The following is an 8,200-nucleotide window of genomic DNA, read 5'->3' on the forward strand; positions in this document are numbered from 1 at the left end:
TGGGATATTCCCCCCCCCCCCCCCCCAGATATTGGTGATCACATCTATCCATGCCTTACTGGTGATTTCTAATTACTAATTATACGCAGCTCTTTCCAATTGATTTCCCTGACACACACACACCCTTCCCCCTCCTCCTGGATAATTATTAAACTTCTGCTTCCACCAGTGGATTTAATTCTGTGTCCATTACGGGTGGAGAATTTCTCTTCTGTTTAGTACTATGCTAAACAGGGGAGTTAAAACAAGAGAGAGAGAGAGAGAGAGAGATCTATATAAGAAATTCTGATTAAAATGTTTAAATCATTTCTGCTCCACCACCCTCAGTAACTAGTTCCAAACCATAGTGGCTGTCCTGGTTATGTTCCCAGCAGGTTATTAACAATTAATTAGCAATAGAACCCGAACACTATCAACTTTGCAATAGTAGACTAATTGTATGGCTTGTGGAGTGCTGCTACATTTTGCAAACAAATAGGAAGCTCTAGGGTGTTCTGCTTGGAGAGACTTGGAACAATTTGTAACTCAAGATTTTTTTTTTTTTTTAGGGAATTAATGAAGGACATATTATTTCATGCAGTGCAATGTAGGAAATTGCAGGATAGTTTAAAATTTCAGTTTTTGGAGGAGAAAACGATTGAAAGCTACAATCAGCTTGTGAGCTGAAAATATTTCGATATCCCTTTTATTGTTGGAGAAGGGAAGGGAAGGGAAAGGAAAGGAAAGGAAAGAAGGAGTAACAGAAGCAAAGGAAAAAATAATAGGTATAGTTAGAAATATTTTTGATCTATTATTTTTATCTATCTATCTATCTATCTATTTATCTGTCTGTCTGTCTGTCTGTCTGTCTGTCTGTCTGTCTGTCTGTCTGTCTGTCTATCTATCTATCTATCTATCTATCTATCTATCCAGTCTACTTAACTGACTACATACCTGCCATATTTATACAGGCAGTAAATGATCAGTTTTGAATGACTGTACCTTTAATTATAGCTTTTTAATAAAAAAATATTAACTTTATCAGTTTACAATATTATCAATCAATAATTATCCACGAGTCATTAGTAACTTTGAAACACAGACTCTTCTGCCAGCTGTTTTGCTTATTTTAACTTTCTCTCATCTTTCATGTTTGTAGAATCTGATCTTAGTAAATTTTAATGCAAACTATCCATTTGTATGTCTAGGAATTTGACCAAGCAATTTCCCATTAATTATTATTAATTGGTAGTGCCCTGGTTTTTAATAAAAAAGATAGTGTACTTTATAATTTGACAGTCATTCAACTAGAAAAATTGCCTAACTACAAGGACAAGTTATATTAAATTCCCTAGAGCTAAGCATTTTTCTACAGTATAACAAACTACGGCTACTTTGACTGTTATGTTAGATTGGCTATTTGTATTAAGTTATATTTGAAGAGAAAGCTGCTTTTGAAATAATGTGATGAAAAATGTTGCAAACCTGAAATGTTTTAAGCTTGAAGTTTACCATTTCAATTAGAAATATTCTGTGCCAGGTTCAAAAGAGAGGTTTTAAGTACTCCTGGAAGAATTCGATGTTTGAAACAGATATTTAAAGTTTAAAATAGTTCCAGATAGCTTTAAAAAAAAAAAAGTTTATTCTAGTAAGGTCATAATGATACATTTGGCCTTACTTTGCCTGTTTTCTGCTGAATTTAAAAGGTTTTGCATATTTCTGTTTTCAAACACTGTAAGCTATTTAGGTTATTGGAACAATCCTAACACTTTCAATAGAGGTAATAATGCAGGGTAAATTGTCATTCTTCATTTATTACCCAACTGAAATTTAAACTTATTTTAAGGAAAACAGATTAGCCTTCCATGTCTTCTTTAAGTCTCTTGTGAGAAGTATTTTTGAGAAATAGAAAGTGCTATTGCAAGTTTGAACTCACACATGTTCAATAGACATATGGTTTCTTTCCCCCACACAAACACACACAAAGAATGGAATTGTAAATGTGGAACCAAAAAAAGCATCAGGTCTACATGAAGAGACTCTACTGGATGGGAAGATGAGGACTTTCCCCCAAATAAATACCTATAAATGTAGTGATGGATATATCGTCTTCCATATGCTACGAAGAGGATAATTATGTATTGCACTAGTCTTACACAGCTTTTTTGTTCAATTCAAACACCCTAGGGAATGCTTCCTGCAGACATATTTTTTTTTTTAATCATTGAAGGAGAAGGAGAACCCCTTGGGAAATTCATTTTTGTTTCCCTTCTTGGTCATGTCAATGAATTTTATTGGTCCCATTTTTGGGATTTTTATTGTATTAAATTGGAAGGAAACCAGATAAAAACTGGTATGTGGGAGGAAGGAAGGAAGAAAGGAAGGAAGGAAGGAAGGAAGGAAGGAAGGAAGGAAGGAAGGAAGGAAGGAAGGAAGGCAGTGTTTAAGACAAAGGAATTAGAATGAAATACAAAAGAACTGGATGGGCAGGAAATGAGCCTGGAGATTAGCTGCTATTATAGAAGTATAGAAGTATTTTTTGTATTTTGTATTTGTACTTGTTTTAATATGCTGTGCACCGCCCTGAGTCCTGAGGGAGAAGGGCGGTATATAAATTAAATTATTATTATTATTATTATTATTATTATTATTATTATTATTATTATTATTATTATTATTATTATTATTATTATTATTATTATTATTATTATTATTATTATTATTATTATTGTTATATATATTTTTGTAATGCCTACACATCACTTCCTCTCTTTTGAACTAACAGATCTGACAGTCAGAACGGAAGAAGCTTCTTGGATGAGAAGCAAAAGTCTGGAAGGAGAAACAAAGGAAGTCCAGATTTATTTATTTATTTATTTTATTTATTAATTACATTTATATCCCGCCCTTCTCCTTGCGGACTCAGGGCAGCTGACAATTGGATAAAAAACTAACATATTATACATATTATACCTAATTAAAATTTGATTAAAAAGAAATATTTAAATATGTCAGATTAAAAGTAATTAAAACCCCTTTAAAATCCCTTAGGCCAGTCCCGCTAGCTGGAACAACCACGTCTTGAGGGCGCGGCGGAAGGAAGGGAGATCAGGGATCACCCTGATCTCTGGGGGCAGTTCGTTCCAGANTCCAGAGGGTGGGAGCTCCCACAGAGAAGGCCCTCCCCCTTGGGGTCGCCAGCCGGCACTGTCTGGCTGACGGCACCCTGAGGAGACCCACTCTGTGAGAGCGTACAGGTCGGTGGGGGGTAGTCTGTGGCAGGAGGCGGTCTCGAAGGTAACCAGGTCCGATGCCATGGAGCGCTTTAAAGATAATAGTCAACACCTTTTGAATGCCTTTTGAAAAATCTCTTTTGGGGCAACAATGCCCTTGATGACTGAGAATATCCGTACACTTTTCCATGTAGTTTCTGCCTTTCTTTCAGAACTATCCTTCCCTATCTACAGAATTGCTATTCCAATTTTTACCCAAATTTCCAGCACCTACCTACCTACCTACCTACCTTCCTTCCAGTCCCCCCCCCCTCCTCCTTCTCCCTGTTTCTCCTGGAAAAAAAGAAGGAGAATGTTTTATAACAGGGGTCTTCAAAAACTTGGCCCTTTTATGACTTGTGGACTTTGACTCCCAGAATTCCTCAGCCAGGCATGCTGGCCGAGGAATTCTGGGAGTCGAAGTCCACAAGTCATAAAAGGGCCAAGTTTGAAGACCCCTGCTTTATGGTATGGTACTGTATTTGGCCTCCATGTGTGAGAAGGCCAGTGGGTTGACATAAGCAGTTGCAAATTGGAAAACCTGTTGTTCAGGCAATAAATTTTAATTAGGAGTTAATTTGTGTACGTATAATTGTGACCCTGTCTCTTACAGGTGTGTGGATTCTAATAAATACACAACAAACACACATGTACACATCACATACATATATATTTATTGGATGAGACTGTATCTCAAGGATTGGTTTCAATCCTTTTAATAAGATTGGCAGCTTATAAATGCCAAGGAGTTTTGTTTGAATGTGTGTTTATGTAAACACATAAACAGTCATATATTTTGTTTTCTCTTTCTTTTGAGAGGTTCGTTTTAAAGTCATGGTTATTCTTGTTTTCTTTCTTTTCTTTTTTTTATAATTTTTTTTATAAATTTTTCAAATTAAACAACAAATAAAACAAATATGATGCATTTACTTAAAAAAAAAAAGATAATCCTGCTCAATACGTTTTCAGAGACGCTCGGCAGTCCCCGCCCTGCATCCACCCTCATTCACTTTCCTCTCCTTCCTCCCCCTAAACCCACAACCTCTCCTCTTTCCTCCTCCCTACATCCCATCTCCCTTCTTAACCACCTCATCAAATGCAGTTTGGGGTACCAGCCGAGCATCTCCTCTTTTTAATACAATTCCATTATTTACCTATAATATATAAATACATCAATTTTTATAATTTCTATCCCCTAATCCCCTTCTCCCCTCCCCCCCCGGACTTCCCAGAACTGAGTACAGGAATAATCACATAATAATCAAAGTCTAACCAAAACTACTCATTCATAATATAAACAAGTATAAACTTACTGTAACTCTAATATACAATAATCAACTTAACTATAAACTATATATATAAATTATATATAAAAATATTTATAAATAACAATAATTAATCAAAATGGTTATTCTTGTTTTCTTTTTTGCATCAGGATGGATGCAAAAAGATCTCTCACAATCTTACTGTATGTAGGCCAAGGGTTATCCATTCATTTATAATTGATAGCCGTCTTTTACTGTTTTACCATTTTATGATCATTATTTTTTTTTTAGTTATTGCTTTTATTGTTGTTGGGAGCCACCTAGAGATGCTCAAGATGTCTAACCATATAAATTCTTTAAATAAATAAATAAATAAATTTGCACTCCTAAAAAGATCTCTGTTCCCAGAAAACTTATAAAGGAGAAAAAGGAGTCAGCAAAAGAAAGAAAGAAAGAAAGAAAGAAAGAAAGAAAGAAAGAAAGAAAGAAAGAAAGGAAGGAAGGAAGGAAGGAAGGAAGGAAGGAAGGAAGAAAGAAAGAAAGAAAGAAAGAAAGAAAGAAAGAAAGAAAGAAAGAAAGAAAGAAAGAAAGAAAAGGAAAAGAGGAGACCGATAGTAATTCAGTATTAAATGCTCAGCTCCATCCGGTCGCCCTGTCTCTACCCCAAATTAAGAGATTACAGGGTCGCAAAAAGTGATTTTATTTTAGCTTGAATGACAGAATTTAAGAATGGCCTGAATTCGTAGAGTGTTTGCACTAATGGAACTCGTTTACGTATTTCATACCCGACAAGACATTCTGAAAAGGTACGGATTGCCATGTCAAATAATGTCATTTGCTTTGTGTCTACCTATTTTACATTCCTTGCAATAGGCACTTTGCAAACCCCAAACTGTCAGGGAATAGAGCGTACTTTCCCTTTGTAGTGTTGGGTCACGATATCTATTTCGGAGATACTTCACAGTTGTAAGATAAATTAAGGAAATAGTCCTTGTGTATAATGAGTCCTTGTCTTTGAATGAAGTTGCCCTCAGGGAAGACCATTATGTCATTTTGCAAAATCATTCTCAAAGCACAACTGAATGAAGGCTGAAGAGAGATATGCTCTTGAAAAAAAGAGACTTCAAATAGATCTTGTTCTGGTTTTTCTGTTAAGTATATGAGTATTTTCATATATAGATTTCTAGGTTCAGTCAATAGGTATATAGATATTTCTGTACATAGGTTCTAGGTTCTACCTATAAGTATACATGTATTTTTGTATATAAGTTCTAGATCCTACCTATAGGTCAGGGGTAGGCAACCTTGGCTCTTTTATGACTCGTGGACTTCAACTCCCAGGATTCCTGAGCCAGCATGGGGAAAACTTTGGCCCCTTCATGACTCGTGGACTTCAACTCCCAGAATTCCTGAGCCAGCATGGCTCAGCTTGGAAACCTCTCCCTTTCTCCTCAGCATGGCTGGCTCAGGAATTCTGGGAGTTGAAGTCCACGAGTCATAAAAGAGCCGAGGTTGCCTACCCCTGCTATAGGTATATAGGTACTTCCATATATACTCTAGGTTCTAGGCAGAACGGAGAAAGTAAACTCTACACAAATTATAAGGACACCAGTATTTGCATGAACTCCTGCGAGCAGACCACAACCTATACAAAGTTCTCTTGTCCATCAATTCATACACAACTGTAGTATTTACATGATTACCCCATCATGTAAATTCTGGTGTCCTTATAGTTTGTGTAGCTTTTACTTATAAGATTGGCTGTGCTGATCATTCATTCTATATTTTCAAGGGTTGGGATTATCATATTGGTAGTTATTCTTCTCCTCACATGGATTCCACTACCATTTATAATTTGTTGGATATCTTATTTCTGAGAGAGACAGCTTAATAGGATTTTGCTCTGGAGTTGTTTCAAGAGTACAGAACATTAAAAAAAAACCTAGAAAAAATAGAATCCTATGAAAAAGCACTACTTTGTGGTGCTCTAAAGCTTGTGAAGAAAAACCTTTAATACTGTGCTATTAATAATAATAATAACAACAACAAAACAACAACAACAACAACAACAACAACAACAACAACAACAATAATAATAATAATAATAATAATAATAATAATAATAATAATAATAATAATAATAATAATAATAATAATAATAATAATAATAATAATAAAGTTGGAAGGGACCGTGGAGGTCATCGAGTCCAACCCCCTGCTCAGGCAGGAAACCCTATACCATTTCAGACAAATGACTGTCCAGTCTCTTCTTAAAAACTTCCAGTGTTGGAGCATTCACAGCTTCTGGAGGCAGGTTGTTCCACTGGTTAATTGTTCTAACTGTCAGGAAGTTTCTCCTTAGTTCTAGGTTGCTTCTCTCCTTGATTAGTTTCCACCCGTTGCTTCTTGTCCTGCCTTCAGGCACTTTGGAGAATAGCTTGACTCCCTCTTCTTTGTGGCAGCCCCTGAGATATTGGAACGCTGCTACCCTGTCCCCCCTCATCCTTCTCTTAGTTGAACTAGACATACCCAATTCCAGCAGCCGTTCCGTATATGCTTTAGCCTCCAGTCCCTTAATCATCTTTGTTGCTCTTCTCTGTACTCTTTCTAGAGTCTCAACATCTTTTTTACATTGTGGTGACTAAAACCAGATGCAATATTCCAAGTGTGTCCTTACCTTTTTTTTAACATTCCAGTACACTGTTAAAACATGTCATTAATTTGTTCAAATGCTTCAAAATTTAAATGTGAAGGTTTTGTTTGATTCAGCTTAGTTTCATAGGATGCTCATTTTGTTTCTTCTTCCTGCTGATGGCGTTGATAACACTTGTTCTCGTCTCCTTATTTTAATGGCTTTAATTTAATGTGCATTGTTCTTGTTTATTAAAGCAGATTAATGAGTTTTCTAAATAAACAAGCGGGACCCATGAAAGAAAGCGAACGCATGAAAAATTAATGTGAACTATTTTGGAGCATTGTTCAAGTCAATTTGCTGTGACCTCCTTCATTCAACTGCTTCTCATTCCATTTTCCATTTTCTCCACAGCTGGTTAGAGAACGACAATTGTGATCCAACAATCTGCAGGGCACTAACTTTAGTACAGTGGCATAATACATCATGTTGCTATTTTACGCAGCTATAATACAGAGCTTACTGGATTAAAATTATGGCTGCTATTTTTGTTCTTTGCAGAGTTTTACAAGATATAGCATTAAGCAAACTTGGTGAAATTAATGTGTTGAAATAAATTGGATATATGTGTGTGTTTATGTATGCATATATACACATACACACAGGGAGAGACTTTAAAGGAATGTTCTTATTTAGGAGGATAATAAATTATAGTTCCCGGGAGTGAGTAAACTGAACAGGGGAGCTAATAGGAGTTTCTCAGTGGAATTCAGCAGAAGGATAAAGTAAAGGAGAAAAAAGAAAAATAGAATACAATACAATAGAATCTGGAAGGGATCTTGGAGGTCTTCTAGTCCAGCCCTCTGCTCAAACAGGAGAACCTATACCATTTCAGACAAGTGACTGTCTAGTCTCTTCTTAAAAATCTCCAGGGATGAAGCGCCTATGATTTCTGGAGGCAAGCTGTTCCACTGGTTAATTGTCCTCACTGTCAGGAAGTTTCTGCTTAATTTCAGGTTGCTTCTGTCTTTGATCAGTTTCCAACCATTGTT

This window comes from Protobothrops mucrosquamatus, unplaced genomic scaffold (assembly GCF_001527695.2).
Source record: "Protobothrops mucrosquamatus isolate PMUCROS unplaced genomic scaffold, P.Mucros_1.0 scaffold89, whole genome shotgun sequence".
Taxonomy (NCBI): domain Eukaryota; kingdom Metazoa; phylum Chordata; class Lepidosauria; order Squamata; family Viperidae; genus Protobothrops; species Protobothrops mucrosquamatus.